Here is a 26,854-nt window from a genome sequence, read left to right on the forward strand (position 1 = left end):
TCCACTTTCCCATTATAAAAAGTGGACTGCAAGTCCCAGAATGCAAAGAAAAAAAAGAACCTACAGATTCGAATGGATCATATTGGCAGCTAGAAACAGTCAACCCTCACACATGGCAAGCATGTACCTACACACATCATCTCTTCCCTAACCCGCGATCTGTGCACCAGCTGGTGATTAGACCTTTGAAGCGCTGATTATACCGGGTCAGCATCGGTCTCTCCCATCTTTATGAAGCACACACCCAGGTGTCCCAGCCTCTAGCCATCCAGAATAACAGAGCCCCTCACGACTCGGGAACTTCCGGTCTGCAGGCACCCACTCCTCAGGGTTCACACGTGCCTCCCCTGTGTGTTTCAGCCGTGTTGGACGGTCCCGTCTACTGTGCAGTGAGCAAGCGGTCTCTGTTGCCAATCCCATCTACTGTGCAGTGAGCAAGTGGCCTCTGTTGCCAATCCCATCTACGGTGCAGTGAGCAAGTGGCCTCTGTTGCCAATTCCATGTACTGTGCAGTGAGCAAGCAGCCTCCGTTGCCATGAGCAAGCGGCCTCTGTTGCCAAACCCACCTGCTGTGCAGTGAGCAAGTGGCCTCTTTTGCCAATCCCATGTACTGTGCAGTGAGCAAGTGGCCTCCGGTGCCAATCTCATGTACTGTGCAGCGAGCAAGCAGCCTCCGGTGCCAACCATGCACTGTGCAGTGAGCAACCGGCCTCTGTTGCCAAACCCATCTACTGTGCAGCGAGCAAGTGGCCTCTGGTGCCAATCCCATGTACTTTGCAGTGAGCAAGTGGCTTCTTCTGCCAATCCCATCTACTGTGCAGCGAGCAAGCGGCCTCTGGTGCCAATCCCATCTACTATGCAGCAAGCAAACAGCCTCTGTTACCAATCCCATCTACTGTGCAGCGAGCAGGCTCTGTTGCCAATCCCATCTACTGTGCAGTGAACAAGCGGCGACTGGTGCCAATCTCAGCAAGCGGCCTCTGGTGCTAATCCCATCTACTGTGCAGCGAGCAAGCTGCCTCTGGTGCCAATCCCATCTACTGTGCAGGGAACAAGCGGCCTCTATTGCCAATCCCATCTACTGTGCAGTGAGCTAGCGGCCTCCGGTGCCAATCCCATGTACTGTGCAGTGAGCAAGCAGCCTCTTTTGCCAATACCATCTACTGTGCAGCGAGCAAGCGGCCTGTGGTGCCAATCCCATCTACTGTGCAGCAAGCAAGCAGCCTATGTTGCCAATCCCATGTACTGTGCAGCGTGCAAGCGGCCTCTGTTGCCAATCCCATGGACTGTGCAGTGAGCAAGCATCCTCTGGTGCCAATCCCATCTACTGTGCAGTCAGCAAGTGGCCTCTGTTGCCAATCCCATGTACTGTGCAGTGAGCAAGTGGCCTCTGTTGCCAATCCCATCTACTGTGCACTGAGAAAGCAGCCCACAGTGCCAACCCCATCTACTGTGCAGTGAGCAAGCGGCCTCCTTTGCCAATCCCATCGACTGTGCAGTGAGCAAGCAGCCTCCTTTGCCAATCCCATCTATTATGCAGTAAGCAAGCGGCCTCTGTTGCCAATCCCATGTACTGTGCAGTGAGCAAGTGGCCTCTGTTGCCAATCCCATCTACTGTGCACTGAGAAAGTGGCCCACAGTGCCAACCCCATCTACTGTGCTGTGAGCAAGCGGCCTCCTTTGCCAATCCCATCGACTGTGCAGTGAGCAAGCAGCCTCCTTTGCCAATCCCATCTATTATGCAGTAAGCAAGCGGCCTCCATTGCCAATCTCATGTACTGTGCAGTGAGCAAACGGCCTCTGTTGCCAATCCCATGTACTGAGCAGCGAGCAAGCAGCCACTGGTGTCTATCCCATCTACTGTGCAGCGAGCAAGCGGCCTCTGTTGGCAATCCCTTGTACTGTGCAGTGAGCAAGCAGCCTCTGGTGCCAATCCATTGTACTGTGCAGTGAGCAAGCGGCCTCTGGTGCCAATCCCATCTACTATGCAGTGACCAAACGGCCTCTGGTGCCAATCCCATCTACTGTGCAGTGAGCAAGTGGCCTCTGTTGCCAATCCCATCTACTGTGCAGTGAACAAGCGGCCTCTTGTGCCAATACCAGCAAGTGGCCTCTGGTGCCAATCCCATCTACTGTGCAGCGAGCAAGCGGCCTCTGTTGCCAATCACATCTACTGTCCAGTGAACAAGCGGCCTCTGGTGCCAAACCCAGCAAGTGGCCTCTGGTGCCAATCCCATCTACTGTGCAGTGGGCATGCGGCCTCTGTTGCCAATCCCATGTACTGTGCAGTGAGAAACCGGCCTCTATTGCCAATCCCATGTACTGTACAGTGAGCAAGCAGCCTCTGTTGCCAATCCCATGTACTATGCAGTGAGCAAGCGGCCTCTGGTGCTAATCCCATCTACTGTGTAGTGAGGAAGTGGACTCTGGTGCCAATCCCATTTGCTGTGCAGTGAACAAGCGGAGACTGGTGCCAATCTCAGCAAGCGGCCTCTGGTGCCAATCCCATCTACTGTGCAGCGAGCAAGCTGCCTCTGGTGCCAATCCCATCTACTGTGCAGGGAGCAAGCAGTCTCTGTTGCCAATCCCATGCACTCTGCAGTGAGCAAGTGGCCTCTGTTGCCAATCCCATCTACTGTGCAGTGAGCAAGCAGCCTCCGGTGCCAATCCCATGTACTGTGCAGTGAGCAAGCAGCCTCTTCTGCCAATCACATCTACTGTGCAGTGAACAAGCGGCCTCTGGTGCCAAACCCAGCAAGGGGCCTCTGGTGCCAATCCCATCTACTGTGTAGTGGGCATGCGGCCTCTGTTGCCAATCCCATTTACTGTGCAGTGAGAAAGTGGCCTCTGCTGCCAATCCCATGTACTGTACAGTGAGCAAGCAGCCTCTGTTGCCAATCCCATGTACTATGCAGTGAGCAAGCGGCCTCTGCTGCCAATCCCATCTACTGTGTAGTGAGCAAGCGGACTCTGGTGCCAATCCCATCTGCTGTGCAGTGAGCGAGAGGCCTCTGGGGGGGAATGTAAGGGAGAGGGAAGTGGGAAGCCAGGGCAGCGCGGCTGTCAGTAAGTGTAAGGCAATTGGGGACTGTAAAGGTTACAGTTACAACCAGTAAGTGCACGCTAGGCCCGGAGGCTGTGCATTGGAGACTGATCATGGCGAAGCCTGGTACCCAGTGGGGCTCTGAGGGTAGCCAGGCTAACAGTCAGTGCAGCACACAGGTAGGTCAGCAGGGGAAGGAGAGCGAGAAAGCAAAGGAGAAAAGGGAGGTCTTAAGCTGCTTCCGAAACTTAAGGTGGTCCGGCTCAAGTTTGAGACAGGCAGGGAGGCATTTCCAGAGGGAGGCACCTGCAGAGGAGAGAGAACTACCCCCCACTCTCTGCCTGGGGAATCGTCTGACCCTTAGAGAGATGGAGGTAGCTGAGCGAAGGGCAGTATATAGCAGTATAACAATAGTGGATTGGCTCATGCAACATTGTATTATCATTGCATATGTCCCATGAGAATTTGGCATCCTTTCTCAAGCATGGACACTCGGCTCACTAGCAGCATGCAAGCAATACGAAACTCAGGTGCAAAGAACAATGTCAGACTTCTGCCCACTTGCCCAGTTAGCCCAGCATATCTCATCAGCCAAGCCTTCAGCCAAGGCTTCTCCTTCGTACGTGACCTTGCTGAATGTTCTATTCTCTGGAACTTTAAATTGAATTAAGATACATTGTTATCTTTGGCCAGGGCCTATGAATAGACCTTGTTTTCTGGTCTTGTACCACATGTGAAGAGACCACGATTTTGTCCATACCGCCTTTCAATTTAGTGCTATTTGATTCAATTATCTTGGGTGTCATTACACTCTTTGGCCTCTAGAGACTAACAGGCCGATTCATGGAATTAATGTGCGCCGAAAATTTTGGCGCAAGCGTGCGAAAACGTGCAATTCAGAGTGAAAGAGCAAAATCGCAGTGCAAGTGCGAAAATCGCAGGGAAACCAGCACACATCAATTCCTGGAAGTCCGTGCGCGAGAAAAATATTGGATGTGCGCTGAAAAAGTGCGCGGCACACGCTGGCGCACGCTGGCGCACAGGTCATCGAACGCCGTGCGATAAGGCCACAGCGAATTCGCACATAGCGCGGCGCATATAACAAAAGTAGGCGTAACACGGGGCGTTACACGCAGAATGGGGAACAACTCGTGAAAATGTGGGCGTCACGGGCGAAGTACAGGAGGCAAGTGCGCGGAACGCCCACACGCTCGCCTACAACACGTATTCATGGAATCGAATAGGGAAAAACAGCACACGGCCAAAGACGCGCACAGGCCCATACATGTCCGCCACACGAAAGCAGGCGGTAGTGTCCCTGCGCAGGAAAAAAATGTGCGTGTATTTCAGGGGTGCGCACAAAGTTTTACACGCGAATGGCCTGGGTGCGTGTATTTCAGGGGTGCACGAGAAGTTCCACACGCGATTGGGCCTGGGGGAGCGTGTGTGTGTATTTCAGAGGTGCGCGAGAAGTTCCACACGCGATCGGGCCTGGGGGAGCGTGTGCGTGTATTTCAGAGGTGCGCGAGAAGTTCCACACGCGATAGGCCTGGGCGCGTGTATTTCAGGGGTGCGCGAGAAGTTCCACATGCGATTGGCCTGGGCGCATGTATTTCAGAGGTGCGCGAGAAGTTCCACACGCGATTGGCCTGTGCGCGTGTATCTCAGGGGTGCGCGAGAAGTTCCACACGCGATCGGGCCTGGGGAGCGTGCGCGTGTATTTCAGAGGTGCACGAGAAGTTTCACACGCGATTGGCCTGGGCGTGTGTATTTCAGGGGTGCGCGAGAAGTTCCACACGCGATTGGCCTGGGCGCGTGTATTTCAGAGGTGCGCGAGAAGTTCCACACGTGATTGGCCTGTGCGCGTGTATTTCAGGGGTGCTCGAGAAGTTCCACACGTGATTGGCCTGTGCGCGTGTATCTCAGTGGTGCGCGAGAAGTTCCACACGCGATCGGGCCTGGGGGAGCATGTGCGTGTATTTCAGAATTGCGCGAGAAGTTTCACACGCGATTGGCCTGGGCGCGTGTATTTCAGGGGTGCGCGAGAAGTTCCACACGCGATCGGGCCTGGGGGAGCATGTGCATGTATTTCAGAGGTGCGCGAGATGTTTCACACGCGATCGGGCCTGGGGGGCTATGCGTATATTTCAGGGGTGCACGAGAAGTCTTACACGCGAATGGCCTGGGTGCATGTATTTAAGGGGAGCGCGAGAAGTTCCAAACGTGATTGGCCTGGGCGCGTGTATTTCAGAGGTGCGCGAGAAGTTCCACACGCGATTGGCCTGTGCGCGTGTATCTCAGGGGTGCGCGAGAAGTTCCACACGCGATCGGGCCTGGGGGAGCATGTGCGTGTATTTCAGAGGTGCGCGAGAAGTTTTACACGCGATTGGCCTGGGCGCGTGAATTTCAGGGGTGCGCAAGAAGTTCCACACGCGATCGGGCCTGGGGGAGCATGTGCGTGTATTTCAGAGGTGCGCGAGAAGTTTCATACGCGATAGGCCTGGGCGCGTGTATTTCAGAGGTGCGCGAGAAATTTCACATGCGATTGGCCTGGGCACGTGTATTTCAGAGGTGCGCGAGAAGTTTCACACGCGATTGGCCTGTGTACGCGATTCCATTGGACCAAAGGCCCTGACAGCGCAGGCGCGTCTGTGTTGTGACACGCGCTGGCGTTTCCCTGTACCCGGGGAATGTTACAAGACCAAAAACTGCACGTCCGAGTGTCAGCCCACGTAATTGGAGGATAGGACCTCAGTGCGTATACGCGGAAGTGACATTGGACGTCTGGTGCAGTTTAAAAGGTACGTGTAGTACGTCATTTCCTTGTACGTGCTTCTCGTGGAGAGTAGTGGGTGAAATCTGTACTTCTTGTCGGTTCACACGCGAATTACTTCACAGCGTTTCTAGTTCGTACTCCCTGTTACCTCTGTCAGTATTTTTCTGATTTTCTCTTCGACCTGTTACCTCAAACAGCGTTGACTTCTCCTTTTGTCCTGTCTCCTCAGACAGTGTACAAATCTTCTTTTGGCGGGGGTGTTGCCAACGCTCTTTTCCCAGGCAGACAGTGAGTCGCGTACGTATTTACCAACTGTGCTAGCCCCGTGTGTAGCGTACCCCTTCAGAGGTCATTGTAGGCTGCGTGTGACAAGCATACGTTCATTTTTGTGTTTCTGGGTGCCACAGCGTAGTGCGGGTTCCTTTTCCCACGCACGTGGTCTACGAGGGGTCGCGTGCACGTCATTTTCTGTTTTAGGGGTGCCTGTGCGTTGCGTGACCCATCATCTTTCCCCAGGGGTTCCATACAGCCTTGCTAGAGCACTTGGGTACGAATTCCATCTAGTACCCTACCCCTTTGACCCCCAATTGCCCAGGACAATTGTCTACTGCAACTCCCATACGCACAACTCCATCAGTGCCATGGCTGGGAGACGTGCAAGCGGTAAGGGTGGCAAAGGTGGCCAAGCCTCAAGAGGTGGGCGTGGTGGGCACGGTAGGGGACGTGGCCAGGATTTGCAGACTACCCCTAGCCCCCCACGTGTGGAGGACCAGTCAGGGACACACATCCCCCCCCCATGGTTGATTGAAACTTGGCTGACACCATCCCTGCTCAGCCCTTGTTGGACCGGCCCGTTGTGGCACCTGACTTAGCACAGGGTGACTCCCAGGCTGACTTCCAGGTCGCCAAGTCTAGGCCACGGGTGGTGGCGCAAGCCAGTGTCACCAGGCCACGTGGTACAGGGGCAGCCATGTCATCTGCTGCCCCGAGTAGGCGGGTGGGGAGGCTGCAGGGGCAGCTGCAGCTCCGATCACCCCAGCCCTGACTCTCCCAGCCAGGACAGTGTTGGTCCCGGTACATCAGACTGAGGTTCCCCCTGCCATCATCACACTTCAGCTAATGCCTGCAGAAAGTCATGTGGTCAGTGTGCCATCGCACACTACTACTACTACACAGTCCACCGGTGCTCCTGCCTCTAGTGTCCAGAGCGGCGTAGGGCACTCCGGATCCGCACCACCCACAAAAAGAAAGAGGAATAGTGCTCATCCAGTACAGGCTGATGACCCCGACATGACTACACGGTCCGGCACGCCAAGGAAGCCTAGCTTCAATGATGCCGAACTGGATGCACTTGTGCAGTATGTGTCCGAACATGACGCCGAAATGTTGGTCACTTCAGGGTGTAGGATCACACCTGCTTGACGTCAGGCACACTGGCAGTCCATCGCGGACAGCATAAGTGCCCTTGGGTTTGTGAGGCGCACAGCTGTTGAGTGCTACAAGCGCTGGAACGACCTTAAGCGCAGGGCAAAGAAAAAGCTGGCCTCAAGTCATGCCGCAACTCTGGTGACTGGAGGTGGGTCTCCACAAAAGGACATTGAACTCACTCTACATGAGCATGTTGCTGGGACCTACGTCAGAGAGGAGCAGATCCAAGGTGTGGGAGAACTGCCAGATTACGAGGCATTGTCCGGTGAGTGCACATGCATGTGTGTGTTATCCATGTGTATGTTGTTTGTGGGAGGGGTTCTGGTTGAGTGCCAGGTCAGGGTGAGTGTGCCTGAGTGTTTTGGGCCACCCATGTGCTTCATCCAATGCATTCGGTGCCCCGGGATTTGGGTATTACAGTATCCCTTCTGCCCACAGTAGGCATTTTGCACTACATCGCGCCAGTTGCCCTTGAAGTGGCATCTTGCAACAACATTGTTCCGTATTTAGCTGTGTTCATTCAGGCTGATTGTTGAAATTCACCCGGTTCTACTGCGCATCACTCTGCCCTATTGTCATATATATGACATGCCTATGGTACATGCCATCTGTGTGATGGCATGTGTCATGATGTGTATTGGACATGCCACTCCCAGGCCAATGTGTGATGGCACTGCTAGCCAGCATGCAGCTAATGTGTTGCTCTTCCATCTTGGTGTCATCAGTGTCTGACATTTTCCTCCCCTTCCAACTCATGGACAGTGCATGCATGGGAGGGTTATAGTCATGTGGGACATGTGTAAATCAAGTACTGTTACTGTAGCTTGTCTGGCCTAATTGCGTGCCATGGTGCTCTTGCCTGTTTCCATTTTTTGTCTTTCATGTTTTTGCAGAGGATGACGCACTTGATGCTGTTGAGGGTGAGGAGATGGTGCAGGCCCAGGAGGGATCTGAAGCACGACTAGGCACCAGTGGGGGACGTGTTTGGTGGTGGGGGAGAACCCTCTCTTGCTGCAGGCCATACTGTCCAGGGGTGTCCCTGGCTGCACCTCCCCAGAACTCTTTTCAGGTGTTGATTCGGATGAGACCTATGTGGATTCACAGGTATGTGTTCATGGAAGGGATACTGTTCTGTCCGATCCACCTGCACCAGGGGTAGAGCCCTCTATGGGGATGTCAGTGTTGGTAGGTGCGCCTGTGGTGGTTACGGATGCAGGGCCACACTCCGCAACATCTGATCCTGTTCCTGGGCCAGCAGATCAGAGGGGAAATGCAGTCCTGCAGCCTCAGGCAGTGCCGACACAGCAAGGCGCCGTTCGCCTTGCCCCAGACAGGTGTGGTGCCCGCCAACGCGGTGGCCGTCCGCCACCGGGCAATACCGCATGGGAGCAATCCATATACGTATGGCTAACCAACAGGCAGCATCATCAGAAATGATTGCTCAAGCCATGGAGAGGGTGACCACTTCCATTGTCCCCCAGAAAGGTAAATGGAGCTACTACAGTAGGCAACAGACTCCATTTGCCAATCAGTCAGGGAGGACATGTAGGCGTCCAACAGGGACAGACAGGCGGCCCTGGACAATCTGAGGGAATCAATTTCTCTAGATGCCCAGGGACAGAGGGAAGCCCTGAGGGGAGAGGTCCGGCACCTCAGACAGACTCTTGTGGACCTTGAGGTTTCCACTGTCACAAGGACGGAACAGCTGCTGGAGCGCGTCACCCGTAAACTCTCAGCAGAGATGCAGGCAACTCGGGCGGAGGCCCGGGCAACTCGGGCGGAGGTCAGGGCAACACGTCGGGTGTTGCATGGGGATCTCTGCACCATATCCCTCCAGAACGAGGCCTTCCACACCCGCATGCTTGCTACCATGGAGGACCAAACTAGGGCTTTGCGTGGGCTGCCTCCCATAGCACCACCACCTCCTGTGGCAGCAGCAGCAGAGGTTGAGGAGAGTGAATCCAGCAGTGAATCTCCCATGATTTAGTAGCCGTGCAGGCCATGAGCCCATGGAGGTGTTTTATTTTCCCAACATTCACACAGGTGGCTGTTGGTGGGCACCCTGTCCTCGGACCTCCTGGGTGGCCTCCCCCACCCCCCCTGGCCCACACATGGCCATTTTTGATTTTTGATTTTTGATTTTTTGTTGCAGTGTGTTGCCTTGTGTGGCTTCTGTGGGCATCCACTGTATTCCGGCTGGGCACATGCAGGCTTGTCCTGAGTTTGGGTTAGATGCTTGGGTTCGTGAGACACACACCCCTCCTGCTTCCCGTTTCCATGGGCTTGCAAAGGGTGTGCCCAAGTGACAGTGACTTACACAGTGACGTTGGACTCCCACGACATGTGTGGGCAGTCTGTAGTCAATGCTGTGTATACATTCCTAGTGCATATTGCTGTTGTATTGTGCACTGCATGGTGTATTGATGTGTGCTTGTGCATCCATGTCTCCCTCCTAATTTGCAGGTTTGTTCCTCATGTCTTCACAAGGCCGTCCACTTTGGAGATGGGGTTCATGTTGTGAGCAGTGGACTTCCAGATGTGCGTGGCAACACCACTGTACAGTTGAAGGTGGTGGATGTGCTGGAATTCTCATGTTGTAAGACTACGTATCCTTTACCTTAGTACTGTCATGTTTATGCTATGTCGATTGTATTGTGGTAAATATTTGGTCATGTGTGTTGTTATTTCTACATTTATGTGGGCATATTGTGTGTGGCAAGTTTCCATTAGGGACACTGTACTTTGTGACACGTGTCATGTTTGGGGGATGACTTTGTTTGCTCTCACATGGCATGTCATGCCATGGTGTGTTGGGTGGCGGTGCTGGGGAGGGGTTTGGCAACATGGCACTGTTGTCATGTTGTAGCTTGCAAGGGGGTCATGATTTTAGCAGCATAGAAGTGTGTCTTTTGAACACAGCATTGGTGGTGTTTGTGTAGGTAGGGAAGCACACAATGGAACACTTCCAGATGTACAATCTCAGGCTGGTATGGTTGTGACAGTTGACTGTCCATTGACACATCATAATTGTCAGTTACAATCATCATTGATTGTCAGCTGGTATGTGCCAGGGCTGTGTGCACACCACAGGGGTGTGATTTTATGTGAAGTAATTAGCCACGAGCTGCGTACGGGCTGCCTCACCCCGTGCCCTTTCCCCTCCCATGCGCAGCGGGCATGCATGTGGTTGGGGATGTGGGGGCACCACCATGTCCACGGCCAGGCCCGGCGTGTTGCAACGTTGTGCAGGATACATGCTGCCACTATGATCCTGCACACTACTGGGGGAGCGTATAACAGCTGCCCGCCAGAACGGTCAAGGGAGTAGAAGCGTGACTTGAGCACTCCGAATGTGCGCTCCACGATGGCCTGGGTTGCAATGTGGGCTGTGTTGTATCTTACCTGGGGTGGCGTGGTGGGGTTCCGAATTGGCGTTATCATGTGGGTGCTGAGAGGGTAGGCACTGTCCCCTGGGGAGGTGGTGATGGGTATCATTAGTGGGGTTGTGACATTACTCAGTATCTGACATGCATGCATGCACAGTGGCATTTATACTCACCGAGCAGCCATGTATCAGCATGCCGCCCAGCTTCTATGTCCCGGTTTAGGGTAGACATTCTGTAGATGAAACTGTCGTGGGTGGAGCCTGGATAGTTGGCGTATACTGAGATGATGATTCCCTTGGCATCACATACTACCTGAACGTTGATGGAATGCCAGTGCTTGCGGTTTTGATAGATGTGCTCAGTTGCCCTGGGGGGACGTAGAGCCACATGGGTGCAATCAATGGCACCTAGCACTTTGGGGAATTGTGCCACCCTGTAGAAATCCTGGGCGACAGCCTGCCTTTCTACAGGTGTTCTGGGCAGGTATATGTGCCTGCGGACTGATGGGCGTGCAGTGATGATGGCCAAGACCTGGTGTAGGCAGCGTGACTGCGTGGCCTGTGACACCCCCCCCCCCCCACTATGGCACTTGTCCGCTGAAATGATCCAGTGGCCAAGAAGTGCAGTACATTAAGGACCTTCTCCAGGGGGCTGAGTGCTTGGGAGCACAGGGTGGTTGATGTGAGGTCATCCTCCCACTCACTGACCAGGTCGAGTATTATGTGAGGTGGAAACATGTACCTCCCATACACATGGTCATCAGGCATCCCAAAAAGGCTGGTTCTGGGTGTAAAAATTCTGGCCCTGACTATCCTCCTCCTCCTCCTGCGGTATCCCACGGCCACTGCTGCTAGGAACGGTATATTCATCCTGGCGTCTGAGCTTGTTTGTTGTTTGCGTGCACTTTTATGCTGTGCGGGTCGACGTACGCCTACTTCCTGCTGGCGTACGTGTTTCCGGATTGGCCACGTTCGATTCCATGAATACGTGTTGTAGGCGAGCGTGTGAAACTTCCCGCGCACCCCTGGAATACCCGCACCCAGCCCAATCGCGTGTGAAACTTCCCGCGCACCCCTGAAATACCCGCACCCAGCCCAATCGCGTGTGAAACTTCTCGTGCACCCCTGAAATACCCGCACACAGCACAATCGCGTGTAAGACTTCCCGCGCACCCTGAAATACACGTACCCAGCCCAATCGCGTGTGAAACTTCTCGCGCACTCCTGAAATACCCACACCCAACCCAATCGCGTGTGAGACTTCCCGCGCACCCCTGAAATACACGCACACGCTCCCCCAGGCCCGATCGCGTGTGAAACTTCCCGCGCACCCCTGAAATACACTCACACGCTCCCCCAGGCCCGATCGCGTGTGAAACTTCCCGCGCACCCCTGAAATACCTGCACCCAGCCCAATCGCGTGTAAAACTTTTCACGCACCCCTGAAATACCCGCACCCAGCACATTCGCGTGTAAGACTTCCCGCGCACCCCTGAAATACACATACCCAGCCCAATCGCATTTGAAACTTCTCGCGCACCCCTGAAATACACGTACCCCGCCCAATCGCGTGTAAAACTTCTCGCGCACCCCTGAAATACCCGCACCGAGCCCGATCGCGTGTGAAACTTCTCACGCATCCCTGAAATTCACGTACCCAGCCCAATCGCGTGTAAAACTTCTTGCGCACCCCTGAAATACCCGCACCCAGCCCAATCGCGTGTGAAACTTCCCGCGCACCCCTGAAATACATGCACACGCTCCCCCAGGCACGATCGCGTGTGAAACTTCTCGCGCACGCGTGTTCCTGAGACCCGTAATACACGTTCCCCGCTTTGCGTTTGCTGTTTGCCAGTCCGGTGAACTGGTCCAGGGTTGGCGCAGCCCTTGGCGATGGTTTTGCGATCTTGATGGCTTTTCCTTGCGCGAAGGCGTTCTTGGGGACATAACTGGCGCTGCTGCAGGCTCGCTGCGCCACATCTGCTTTTGGAGGCGAGACTCCATGAATACGCTGTGCGCGGAAATTGATTTTATCGCACGCGGCTGGCGCAGACATTCGCACCGGCACGCTGTGCGCCAGCCGCGTGCGACACTTTTGTGCGAACTTCCATTAATTACCCTGTTGGTTGTTCTGTCTCACATACACTTTTCTGCATCTTTGATTGTCAATAATTGGCACTCATAAATGTTCGCTCATTACTTAGTCTAAGAGAAATATGTCCTGCGTACGTTGCTTATCCTTGTTGACTGCCTTTGTACCGTGTAATTGCTTCTCGCTGTGGCATCCTTGATCTCTGGCCTGCAGCTATTCTTTGTTCATGCATGTATTTGTATTTCCAGCCTCTGTCCTCTCGGCAGCTCTGGTCTCTCTCCTTCAACCTCATTGCTTACTATCATTGAGAGCCGGCGTCCATCTTTTCAACATGGCTGCTTCACCCGTGTTATGTTGTTTACTGCAGCAAGATTCTATATGGCTCATCTACCTTGCGTTTCTGTGTGTATATGTTCACTACTCATCTGATTACTTATCTTCTTTGTATATATGCCTTCTTCTTACATGTACATATGTTTACTCTTGTTTCTTCAGTTACATCTTCATTCTTAAGTATTCTTATATTGCTTCAGTGCATTATCGTATCTTCTCCTTATGACATCACTTTGCCCCTGTTAAATCTTCTTTACAACTCCTTGATATTCTGTGGTGCCTGCAAATCTCCTTCTACCACCTCAGTACAAGAGTTCATTCGATACGGTTGTCTAAGTGCATAACGCCTCTCGTACACTTGATGGGGTATTGGGATGATAGCTGGCGTCATGCACAGTGTCTTCCTGTTATTCCTCCAGTATGACAGAGGTGAGGGGTGGAGTTTATCAGTGACTTACACGTCTGCTCCTCTACACTACAATGGTCAAAGTTATTTCAGGACCTGTAGTGAGCAGGCATGTGTATGCTTTGATTTTGAAGTCAAAGCCCAGGTGTGTAGTGACTCTTAGCTAAAGGTGTCACCCTCAAAGCTCCCGCTGCGACGTAGCAGGGACACACAGCTTGTGGCTATGGGTCAAAGTTTACCCAACCTTTGAACAACCGTGACCAAGCTGATAGCTATGGCCATTTGGTCCCATTACCTGTCCATCCCTACTCCAAAACCTACCATCCTGGGATCTCTTTGAGGCTAGATTTATCATGCAATAACATCAAACTCAAACTACAGGCTTTAATAGGGTTGCCATTGTTCTTTCTAAGCAGTCTCCTGAAAGGTAATGGGCCTCATTACAACTCTGGCGGTAGCCATGCCGTTAGAAAACTCCACGGCTGCTGCCGGAGTTGCATTTTTTCCGGCACCCACGAATGGGCAAGAACCGGGTAATGCAGAGCTTGGCGGACCCAGTACTTGCCCATTTTCGGGTGCTGGAATCAAGGGCCTCCAGATCCCCATTCTGCCCCATGGGGCTGAATGGGGATGGGGAGGTCGGATGCACCAGCACATAAAGAGTTGTGCCGGTGCATCCGACGTGCTCTGTTCGTGGGTGCCGTTACACCCGCCATGAAAAACCTGGCGGGTGAAACGGCACCCGCGAGCAGAGCACATAGTATGGCGTTCTGGGAACTGCGGTACCAGCATGCTTACCGGTACCGTAGTTCCAGGACAACCAGGGTCGAAATGAGGCCCGATGGCTTAATTGCAGCTTTAAATCCATCACTCATGCAATACAAATTTCTCAACTGGGTGTGCCTTCATCCAACTGATTTATAAGCATTGGATGTGTCCTTGCATCTGTTCCTTGCACTGAAATCCTATTAAAACCCTGCATTGACAAAGCCAACAGTTTTGCCTCTTTTATACACATTAAATAGACATTTCCAGAGAAAGGAGTGGCCGGGAGCGTACCATTGATGAGCTGATGCTGAATAATCCATTGAGTGCAAAAGAAAAATCTACGCACCGATGGAAGACCCACGGATCTTTTCCCCCCCTTCCTGAGACTAGACCTGTTGTGAAAAATCTTGGGGCAAAGATTGACTCCCTCCTGAACCGGCATCTACAAATGTCACCGTAGCTGAGTCCTGTTCCCACCAGAGGTTTCCAAAAAGGAAAATCCTGGCAAGAGTTTGGTACCAAAGCAGCCAAGACCAGGCGCTTTGATCATTCATCTGTGTGGTGGTCGCGGCCTGGAGCAGCTATCACTTTTCAGCAAGTGCTTGTGTTGTAGCACAGAGATGCCTCGTGGCGCAGGCTTGCACTGATTGTGCAGGTGGTGTCGTGTAATGCTGAGGCATATCTAAGGGAATTAAGTGGCCAGGCCAGGATGGGCGAGGCACTTCAAGTTGCCACATGAAGTGGACAGTTGTTTTTGGACATGCAGTAACCAGCCGGGGAGAATTCTGGTTGTACAAGTCAACAGTCATCGGGTCATGTTACCCTAAGTTGTCATTTGACAGCGGAGAGCGGTTACGTTCACAGTGTAACATACACGGCTCTCCACAGCTACAGTTACATCACTTTTAATGTGGGGTGCAAATGTAAAGGGCAAAAGCTCATGTACCAGCGTGTATACCGCCTTTTGCCCTTTTTGCACTCTGCAGTGCAAAATGAGTATACTAGCAAGCCAGGCAGCGTTTACTTTTGTTTGATAACACTGCTTGTCATGCTCGCATGGCAAGCAGTGCTCACAAATGAAATTGAACCCTCCCTGACATGCTTGCACGTTGGGCTGGGGGGGGGTTCATTTCAATCGGGAACACTGCTTACCAAACATGTCGGGGAGAGTTTCATTGTAATTGTACACACTCCCTGATTCCCTGATGTGCTCGATTGCTAGGGGGTGTGTGCAATGGAACCCAATGGAGTCCGCCTGCTTTCTGCTGGTGCGTTAACAGGCAGACCACATAAGGATCTCCAGCATCTGCACAGACACGAGCATTCAATGCTAGCGCAGATGCTGGAGAGAGGAAGGAGGTGGTGGCAGAAATTATGGAAGTCAAAATTCAATGTTTGCAATTGACATTGAGCATGTTGTGATCGGTTCAGGTGAACCCTTGATGGACAGGTGAACCCTTGATGGACAGGTCATACACATCAAAGCAGAATGTTTACAGTCGTTTTTGCACATGATGTAAGTGGTCTAGCAGACCCTTCATTGTACTCAAAGTTTACAATTTTGTTCAAGTATTGCAGGGTTTGGGGAAGAGAACCGTGGCCGTACAATTCCTACAGCTTAAAACTCAGTGGCCCTCATTACGACCCTGGCGGAATTCGGAAAACGATGGCGGAAATGCAATACCGCCATCGAATAGCGCTCGGTGCGACTATGACCCGTCACCGCAAAGTACAAAGCCACTAGCGACACCGTAGTGAACGCCAACGCCAACTGCACCAAGCACGCGCGCGCGCGCCATGCCAAACCGTAAACACCACCATGGCGCAAGGGTACGCCAATTCCGACCCTAGCGGACATGTACCTAACGCCATCAAGCATGGCGGAATGTACCATTCCGCCATGGTGAGAAGTACGGCATCGCGAATCAACCGTAAACGGCCCCACTGAGTGCCTGTACACCGCTCCCTGCCCACAAAGTACAACTCCCCGTAGGTGCAATGAAGCCACAATGCAACCAGTGAAATGTACAAGTCACCCATGCATGCCAACGAACAAAAAAACACAACAGGGGCCAATGGGAGCTGCAGGGCACAGATGGCACGAATACAGAAGCCATCCCAATGGACATGACCACAGTCCCCCACCAAGAAACGCACGCAAACACAGGCACCTGTGACCAGCAATATTCCGAAAATCACATCATTACACCAGTGCACCTGGCTGACCGGCATCTGTCACACAAAACCCAATCCCCCGCCCCTGAGCATGACAACATTCAAACAGTCATATTGGCAGCCCCCATCCCTGACCTCACGGGCTTCGTAGGCAAACGCGCCCAGTACAGTACCACGCAACTAAACTCCGAAGCTGGAACCCAATGCAGATCTCCTCACAATACATCGCTCCCCAAATAGGCATATGCCACATCACTTGCAAAGAAGAACGCTACACGGGCCAAATCAGAATAGAAATTTAATGCACAACAAAATCACCAAGCCCATACAGCCATCAGGCCATGAACTCCAAAACACATTTCACCATTGTGGGCTGCATCCGCAAGAAATGACCAGCCACTACTTGTGTGACGCCCTGTTCCATCATGGTACACAGAGCCACATTCACGTACGAAAAGGCAACATGGAAGCGCACAGAACCGCAGGGCCGGCCCAATGGGGAGGCACTAGTCCAGCTGAAAGGCCGAAATGTTGCTCCGAGCCACCAGTACTGCGTAAGGGCATGTGGCCCATTGGCGATCGTCCCATAAGATCGTAATGCTGCTCCACTGATTAACACGAAGCAGCAGGTGTCGGGAGTAAAACCCATCTGCAGGAGTGGCATACAGATGGCAGTGGCAAAAGGGGAGGAGATACCTGTCAACCAAAAGAAAAGAAAAAGAACAGAATGGCCATCAGAACTACATTCCAACAACTCACTTCAATGATCACACTAAATCCACAGCCATATGCATGCTAGCCCACTCCAAAGGTCCATCACCACCCAAAAACCACTTGCGACTCATAACTATCTATATCGAGGTGTAAACACCATCACAAACGAGTGTACCTGTGCATGCGTCTGTCAAAACAGAATCCATCAGATGGGATTGGTAACGTGCATGGACACAAGTGTCTGAGGGCGCGTCGAGACAGGGAGGGCTCAACAAGGCCAGATAGACGATGGTCCCACTATGGCAGCCCTGCATCACATAGCGTAGGGGAGGCGGATAGATCCCAAGAAGCCCTGTACATGGCAAACTCTGTATCAAATCACCTGCCCATGCATCCATTCATCATTCCCTCATCCCGGGATTAAAACGCCTGAATATTTACTCACATAACATTAGAAATATCCATTGAGTCTGTGCGTTATGCAGCCTGCAAAATCCACAGTGCCCCAGCCCGTAATTCCAGTGTAGTGAAGTAACATGTATTTGGGAACGTCCAGCCTCATCCCCCACGTCGCTATTGCGCATCCCATACTATTCATATCAATCATTGCATCCTCGCCATGGCCCCTGTCCCAAGGACATTGAACAATAGTACGTTATATTAGCAGTCAGACCTGTGGGCATTTCCTCGCCGCCAGCTGAAAACCGAAAGCGCCGCCCTTCGAATTCCTCATTTGCAACATCACGTCGAAGAGGCATCTGTGGCCGTTTGAAATCACTAATTAATCCATCGAGTGCGGCTGTGTGTGAAAATGGCAACTGCCTTCACCCACAAATGGGACGCCCCGCCCGTCGTTGCAACTCGGTACAGTGATGCATGAGGGCCCACCGTTACTCGAGTACTACGTTCCACTGACCCTTCACAAGTCTGTTCGTGACTGCACAGATAGTATGTGAAACAATGGGACCACAGCAGAATGAACATATCAACCAATGTTACACGGCCATCGGGTACAAATACATGATTGCAATAGCAAGATGCCATTCCCCGAATTGCAGCGTTGTGCGCGGGACGTGCTCGGCCAAAGGGGAGAGCAGTTTGCACAGGTGGAATGAATCTCCACAGGTGGAGGCCATACAGCCTGATAACACATAAATTGCACAGCCAGTCTCCTCCCACAACCACACCGAAATGCTACCGGCAGGACTCGCGATGTTGGCCCTGGGGGACATGATAGCACTGCAAGTACTCCAACTCCAAGAAGAAGACGAACACCAACTACAACCGGCCGCACGGAGGAGACGCAGGAGGAGGAGGAGGGCAAGGCAGGGCCAGCAAGGGCCGCCAGCACAGCCACTACCACCACGCAGGCAGCCCGCAATCCCACGGCTCCGAGCACATCCGTTCAACCTCACTGATGAGCAGATCCACACCCTCTACCGTCTGGACCGGGACACCATAGCCGCCATTGTGGACATGACACAGGCTGACCTTGTCAGCATGATAGATAGCACAACCGCCATCCCACTCCTACTGAAGGTGGTGTCTGTACTCCACTTCCTGGCCACAGGCACCTACCAGCACACAGTCGGACAGTTGCATGGCATTTCTCAGCCACTGTTCTCACGGACACTATTGCAAGTGCTCGATGCCCTCCTGCAGCACGCAGACGACTACATCTCCCTACCACGCTCGGAGCAGGAAATTACCAACACAAAAGTGGGATTCCATGCACTTGGCGGCATACCGGGTTGCATTGGTGCCATCGACTGCACCCATGTGGAATTGGTCGTCCCACATGCCATGGAGGCCCAGTACCGCAACCGAAAACAATTTCATTCTCTGAATGTACAAATGGTGTGTGACTCCAACAGGATCATTACACATTGTTGTGCCCGATTCCCTGGATCAACCCATGATTCTATGGTCTTGAGGAACTCTACAATACCACGCTACATGGAGCGACACGCAGGGAACAGATCCTGGCTACTCGGTGAGTCTCATTACATGCATGATAATGTGGGGTATGTGATTCGGCAATGACCTGGCAGGAAGGGGGGGGGTGTGCGTACGTAGCAATGGCATTCCACATCATACGTTTATCGTCCACATACAGGTGATGCTGGATATCCACTGAAGAGATGGCTCCTCACACCAGTCCGGAACCCACGGGACCAGCATGAGGAGGACTACAACCATGCCCACTCACGTACCCGTGTAGTCATTGAACAGGCATTCGGCCTACTGAAGGGTCGTTTCCGCTGCCTCAGCAGGTCTGGCGGGGCACTCCTGTACCGCCATGAGAAGGTTGCAAAGATGGTGATGGCATGTGTCATGCTCCACAACATGTGCGTACGTAGAAATGTGCCCATGCCCCCTGACGCAGAACTGCAAGCACCTGATGATGGTCATGATGAGGGTGGGGATGTGGCAGCACCTCAAGGAGTCTGCGAGGCACCGGAGGGCCGTGACATTCGTCAGCATCTCATTGATGTATGCTTCTAGCACTCACGCCTGGTGGCTGATACATGGACACGGGACTCGTGGCACTGTGTGTGTCTGGGACATGCACAATATGGACTGTACGCCTATGATGGCCTAGTACACAAAGATCAATGTCCACACATCTCATTGGTTGATCGTGCACTGTTTATGGCATATGTGATATCATGTAGTACACCCTATCGACCCGCCACCCAAGTGAGCCCAACACACCCCCTCCACCCTCCTACCTCCCCCCCGAACACCAGTGTCCAAAGATGCTCATTGTCAGTGGGCTGTCGCTATTGCAAGCCCCCTCTGCGGGTATCAGGGGCACCCCTGCCTGTGGAGCGCAGGTTCCTCCCAGATCTACGTTGGGGGCTGCCCTGGACGGAACTTGCAACGGATGATGTCTCTGCCTGCTCACGTCCATGCATGTCCCTAAGGGTTTGCGAGAGCTCAGTGAGCACACGGCGCACTGCGGCAAGTTCGGCACATACGTCTTTGGACGTCGCATGCAGTTCCCCCCTCAGGCTCTCGGTGCTTCTCTCCATTTGGACTCTCAGGCTCTCGGTGCTACTCTCCATTTGTGCCCTTAGTGTCTCTGTACCTCTCTCCATTTCTGCCCTAAGTGTCTCAGTTGATGTTTCTATGTCTGCCTTAGTGCCCCCACATTCATCGGCATGGTCCTTGAGGAGCGTGGCCAGTTGCTGCTGTTGCACGATTAACTGGTCGAGGGACTGTTGCCTCTGCTGGGCCATGGCCATTTGCGGGGGTGTCACAGAGGGGCTGTTGACCTCATGTTGCCTTGCCACAGGGCTTGTGGGGGATGGCCAGTCGTCGTCTTGTGGGTGCCCCTGCGTGGTATCCTCATGTTGTACGGGATGGGACAGACAGGGGGATTGGGACAGGTCATGGATGGATCTGACTTCGACATCCCCGTCTTCTGTGTCGGAGCATGCTGCCATCAATGGGGTGTCACCTATGGTGCTGCTGCCACCAGAGGCAGTGCCTTCTGTGGCATCCGTTGGGGGGACCTGTGGTGGTGGTGTTGTGGGCATGCTGGCTGCTGGGGTGCCTGTTGATGTTCCCTCCTCTGTGCTGCCACCTGATTTGTGCTGCTGCCGTGTCTTGATGCGTGCAGCTGAGGTGGAGGGTCTTTGGCCGTTGGTCTTGGCCCTCTTTGCAGGTGTGCTGGTAGGGGTGTCCTGATGCTCGTCGTTTGGATCGGACCCTGTGGTGGAGTAAAGGAGGGCAAGGGTTATTAATGGGTCTGTGGGTATTGGAATGGCATTGTATCACATGCATTGGGGTGGTACCTGAGGGTGATTTGGGTCGGGGCCTTGGAGGTGCTTTCATTTGTGTGTGGGGTGAGGGTGCAGTTGTTTGGCAGCCTGCAGTTAGGGTGTGCCTGCTGCACGTGTAGTGCGTGTTTTAGGGGTTTTTAATTATTTATGTATTTATTGTGGGTTTTAACGTGCGCTATCAGGCCGATGTGTGTGGACGTTCTCCTGGACATGTGTTTCTGTTGCACTATGTGGACACATGGTACTTCACATGGATGGACTTTGTGGGTTTGGCATTGTTTTATTTGGCCCACCTACCTGAATCTTCGGATGTCTGCACTCCTTTCTCCATCCCTCCGACTCCCTCTATGCTCTCCATTCCGATGGTGGAGGCACAGATTTCTTCCCAGGGGGTCAACTTGATGGGTGATTCAGGACCTCCCCCGGTGGCTGTGGCAATGTTGCGGTTGGCAGAGAGTATGCTGCGGACGCGTATCCGCAGGTCGTCCCATCGCTTTCGGCATTGCTGTGGGTTGCGGGGTGCGGTCCCCACCGCACTTACCCGCTGTGCCACCAGAGCCCATATGGCCTTCTTGTTTGCAAGTGCCGTCCTGGTCATTTGTGTGCAGAAGACGACGGCAGCATTCTCCTGGAGGGTCTCTGTAAGCACGGTGAGTTCCTCACGGGAGAAGTGGACCTGCCGCTTGCGGTCGCACGCTTTCTTCGCTACTTTTCCCATTTTTCTTGGTTTCGCTAGGGTGGATGTCGGGTTGGGGTGTGTCTCAGGGTATTGTTTTTAGTGGTTGTGTGGTTTTAGTGGTTTTATAGGTGTACGGCGGGATGTTTCCCGTTCCGGGCCCATGTTTTAACTTCCGTTTCCGTATATTTCCGGTCACCGTACTTTCCGGTAGGCGCACACTGCGGTGTCCGCTGTGATGGGTGGCGGAATTGCACCTAGGGCGCCGTACGGCGGCGGTGTGGGCCGTTTTGGGGTCATTTCCGCCATCGCGGACTTTGCACTTCCGCCATGCCGTGGTGCTCGTGCCCGATGGGTCGGAATTGGCCGCACTTTGCTCCTTCGTGCAATGGCGGAAACGCTATTTACGCTGTGGCGGTCCGGTCAGTCACTTTCCGCCAGGGTCGTAATGAGGGCCAGTGTCTGCAGTTGATTTTTGGCATGCAGTGATCGCCAGGAGATTTTCTGATCCGCAGGTAGAAGCTGCCGCACTGTTTAGAGATCGCTCTGGGCTGGTCGAGCCTGGACTCTATATTATCCCTGCGCTAGCCAAGACTAGCCTGGATTCTACCTTACCACTGCACCAGCCTGGATTCTACCTTACCACTGCACCAGCCTGGATTCTACCTTACCACTGGACTAGCCTGGATTATACCTTACCACTGCTTTAGCCTGGATTCTCCCTTACCACTGCAATAGCCTAGACTAGCATCTATTCTACCCTTACCATTGCACTAGCCTGGTCACACCGTACCACTGCACTGGCCTGGATTCGACCCTTACCAATGCACTAGCCTGGATTCTACCTTACCACTGCACTAGCCTGGATTCTACTTTACCACTGCTTTAGCCTGGATTCTCCCTTACTACTGCTCTAGCGTAGACTAGCCTTGATTCTACCCTTACCACTGCACTAGCCTGGTTCCACCTTACCACTGCACTAGAATGGATTCTACACTACCACTGATCTAGCCCGGATTCTACCTTACCATAGGACTAGCCTGGATTCTACCCTTACCATGCAGTAGCCTGTATTCTACCTTACCACTGGACTAGCCTGGATTCTACCCTTACCATGCACTAACCTGTATTCTACCTTACCACTGGACTAGCCTGGATTCTACCTTACCACTGCTTTAACCTGGATTCTACCTTACCAGTGCACTAGCCTGGATTCTACCTTATCACTACACCAGCCTAGACAACCCTCGATTCTACCCTTACCACTACAGTAGCCTGGATTCTACTCTTACCAATGCACTAGCATGGATTCTACCTTACCACTGCTTTAGCCTGTATATTACCTTACCACTGCACTATCGTAGACTAGCACTGCACTAGCCTTGAGTCTACCTTACAACTGCAATAGCCTGGATTCTACCCTTACCATGGCACTAGCCTGGATTCGACCTCAGCACAGCGTTAGCCCGGATTCTACCTTACCACTGCTTTAGCCTGAATTCTACCCTATCACTGCTCTGGCCTGGATTCTACCTTGCCACTGCACTTGGCTGTATTCTACCTTACCACTACTCTAGTCTGGATTCTACCTTACCACTGCACTAGTCCAGATTCTACCTTACCACTGCTTTAGCCTGGATTGTACCCTTTCACTGTTCTAGCCCGGATTCTACTATACCATTGCTCTAGCCTGGATTCTACCTTACCACTGCTCTAGCCTGGATTCCATCCTACCACTACACTAGCCTGGATTCTACCTTACCACTGCACTAGCCTGTGTTTTACCTTACCACTGCAGTAGCTTGGATTCTACCTTACCACTGCACTAACCTGGATTCTACCTTACCACTGCACTTGCATGGACTAGTCTGGATTCTACATTACCACTGCGTTAGCCTGGATTCTACCTTACCACTGTTCTAGCCTTGATTCCACCTTACCACTGCACTAGTCCAGATTCTACCTTACCACTGCTTTAGCCTGGATTCTACCCTTACCACAACACTAGGCTGTATTCTACCTTACCACTGCTCTAGCCTGGATTGTACCCTTACTACTGCACTAGCCTGGATTCTACCTTGCCACTGCCATAGCTTGGAGTCTATGTCACTACTGCACAAAGCCTGGATTCAAACCTTACCTCTGCACTAGCCTGGATTCTACATTACAAGTGCACTAGCCTGTATCTACATCACCACTGCACTAGCCTGCACTCTACCCTCACCACTGCACCATCCTGGATTCTAATTTACCACTGCACTAGCCTGGATTCTACCTTACCACCTCACCTCTGCACTACTCTGGATTCTACCTTACCACTGCACTAGCTTGGATTCTACCTTACCATTACACTAGCCCGGAGTCTACCATACCACCTCACCACTGCCCTAGCCTGGATTCTACCATACCACTTCACTAGCCTGGACTCTACCTTACCACTGAGGCCAAATAACCGGACAAGCTCAAGAAGATGGTAAGTTACTCTTTTATTAACAATGATCTAAAATAAGGAGGTTACAACGAACATCAACTGACGTACACTCAGTCTCTCAGCGATTTCCACAAAAACTATAAATATATACGCATTATGCGTCAGAGTGATGTTATACTACGTGGCAATAGTGAAAAACCTATCAAGGGTTGGAATTGGTTAAGGGAAACATCTAGATATACAATCATATAGGAAGTAGGATTGTTATTGGCTGACCTTTATCATGTGGACAACTTATGCCTACCTCTTCAAACATGTCATTTAAGAAAACATAGTTACACTGTGTTTCATTGGCCATCTAAACTATGAGGTCCTTAGTTACATTGACTAATACAATTGGTTGGCATGCTTGTGTCATGTCTGGAACATTTGTTTCATTTAAGAGCATGTAAGCCTAGACCCAGGTGCAGGGAGATAGGACATGAAGCTTCCTCACCACCCAATTAGCACAACATCTCTCATCGGCCATGCCTTCTGCCATGAAATTGTTTTTGTACTTCGCCTTGCAGAGTATCCTTATCTTTGAGAATGCACAGGAGTCGGAGCACGCGCTTTCATGTCTGGAACTCCAAGTTCGAACTCTATTTCCATCCTTGGCTCACGTGACAAGAGACCACACTGTGGTCCATTCTGCAGCTTTTAAATGCTTTAAATGAATTAAAACTTGGCAGCCTGTGTGTTCTTTCTTGCACCTTAACGTGAGTGGATCATCCTCTGCACATGTGTTCTCTTCAGAGTAGATAGATGACCTCGGTTTCTAGGATCTTGACTTCAGGCCAGGCAGCCTCACCACGCTGCTCCACGAGCCTGCTGTTCTGCTGCGACACAGCTTTCCATTCCCCTTCCATGGTTTCTGGCTTATTGATTTCATGATACCAATGTCCAGCTTCTGTACAATGTCTGCTCCGCCTGCATTCTATTCACTACTCATAGCTAGCCTATACAATGACTTGATCTACCTTGCGTTTCAGCATCTGTACATTTATTGAACTCCTGTTTTCTGCAGCACTTTGTTCACATGTAATCATCCTCTTTTCACGTTGCTAGTTCCCTCGATACTTCATCATTTGTCCTCTAAGATCCATGCATCATCTTTATTCAGTATCTCGGGACGTCGCGCACACTTGCTTATGATGTCATCAGTTTATTTTATTAGCTCTTTATCATTTTCCTTCAGGGAGTGCTTCCTGTTGGTTGTCATCACTTTGAGGGTACATTCGATAGGGTTGTCTCAATGGGTATCTCCTTCCAAATACTCGTTGCGGTATTGGTATGCTAGCTGGTGTCAGGCAAGGCACAGTCTCATGTCTCCAACACAACGGAGGTAGGGGGCGGTATCTCTTGCGGATGTATACTGCTGCTCCTCTACACCACCTTACCACTGCACTAGCCTGGATTCTACTTTACCACTGCACTGTTAGCAATTGTTGCTGAGAACGGGGAAGATGCCGGGATGCTGTGAGGCTTCTTTTGTGCTCCGATCTATGGCGGCGCCATTTGCTGAATAATAGAGGAGCCCCCCCCCCAACTCCCGTTCATTTAGAAGATGGATAAGGTCCATTAGTGTTAAAGGAAGACTCATGAATAAACAGCTGCATGTTAATTCACAAATAGTAACATGGCTAGTAATAAAGCAAGCCCAGGATGACACAACGCATTTGGTGGGTTTAAATAATTGATAACTGAGCGTTGGGGGCCTTTGTACCCAGGAGCACCCTAATGATTCCTAGAGGGACAGGCAGACACCGATCATCACCAGGGAAGCTGCCGCTGCAGATAAGCCTTTTGGGAAAGGCTGTGATGAGCCCACATGCTTTTGACCAAATGCAGGGGCAGAAAGAGTGCCTTGTGATCCTGAACAGTAACACCTGTCATTTGCAGCAGCGTAAAACTGCAGAATTAGGAGCAAGTGCTGCCTATGGGATGAAAGGTCATTATGATTTACATTCATATTATTTTGCCCCAGAGGTAGCGCCCTCTACTTTCTTGATGTTCATGGATGGGCGTGTGGCTTCACTTTGCTTTTCTGACTGTGACGCAGCGGGTGACCCCTATGTGAGAGGATGTATACGGTTGAGCCCTGGTACAATTGTTTGCGGCCGGATACACTGTGGTCAAATCAGCCGCAAAGCCAATTTTGCTGTGGCACGATCTGCCCAAATAAAAGAAAACACCCACCCACCTTTTAGCCGTCTGCTCATCACCTTACCCTGTGGCATCGGATCTGTCTCTCCTACCGGGGGCGGTTCCGATGCCCCTGGGTCCTCTTTTGTTTTTTTCCCTTCCCCCACCTCTAAACCTCTGGAAGAGGGGAACACCCCCGCTATCTCCAAAAGTCATCATTACCAAACGTGGGGAGCGGGGGACATCCCCGCAACCCATGCTTGCCATGTTTGGTAGAGTTTACCCAAATTGGTCATTTCCAAACGACCAAATGGTACTGGCCGAATTCGGACAGATTTACCATACAGTCAATTGTACACGATCAATTTGGGTAATACCATGTGAGATGGGGCAGGTGGTAGAGATGGTTCATTGAAAGTGATGTTGGGTGGTCATAGGGGCTTTGGCATGTGTGGATGAGAAGGTGGCGATGGTGATGGCTTATAGGGAGTGTTTTTTTAATGGGGTTTATAAAAGTGCAAACATATCTTGAAAGCGGCAGAGCTTTGTACATGGTATTTGAGTTTAGCAGAGGTGGTGGAGGGGGGGTTATCTGCAATAGTAGCTACAGGGGTGGTCTATATATATGAGTAGGAGGTCCTAAGTGACACTTGGG

General features: G+C 52.1%; 1 protein-coding gene across 1 annotated transcript in view; it reads left to right on the top strand.

Moving 5' to 3' along the window:
• Window positions 1-26,854, top strand: part of TMEM132C (transmembrane protein 132C) — a 1,669,387-nt gene that overhangs the window by 1,168,120 nt on the left and 474,413 nt on the right. The window lies entirely within an intron of this gene.

This window comes from Ambystoma mexicanum, chromosome 10 (assembly GCF_040938575.1).
Source record: "Ambystoma mexicanum isolate Mex_15411 chromosome 10, UKY_AmexF1_1, whole genome shotgun sequence".
Lineage (NCBI taxonomy): Eukaryota > Metazoa > Chordata > Amphibia > Caudata > Ambystomatidae > Ambystoma > Ambystoma mexicanum.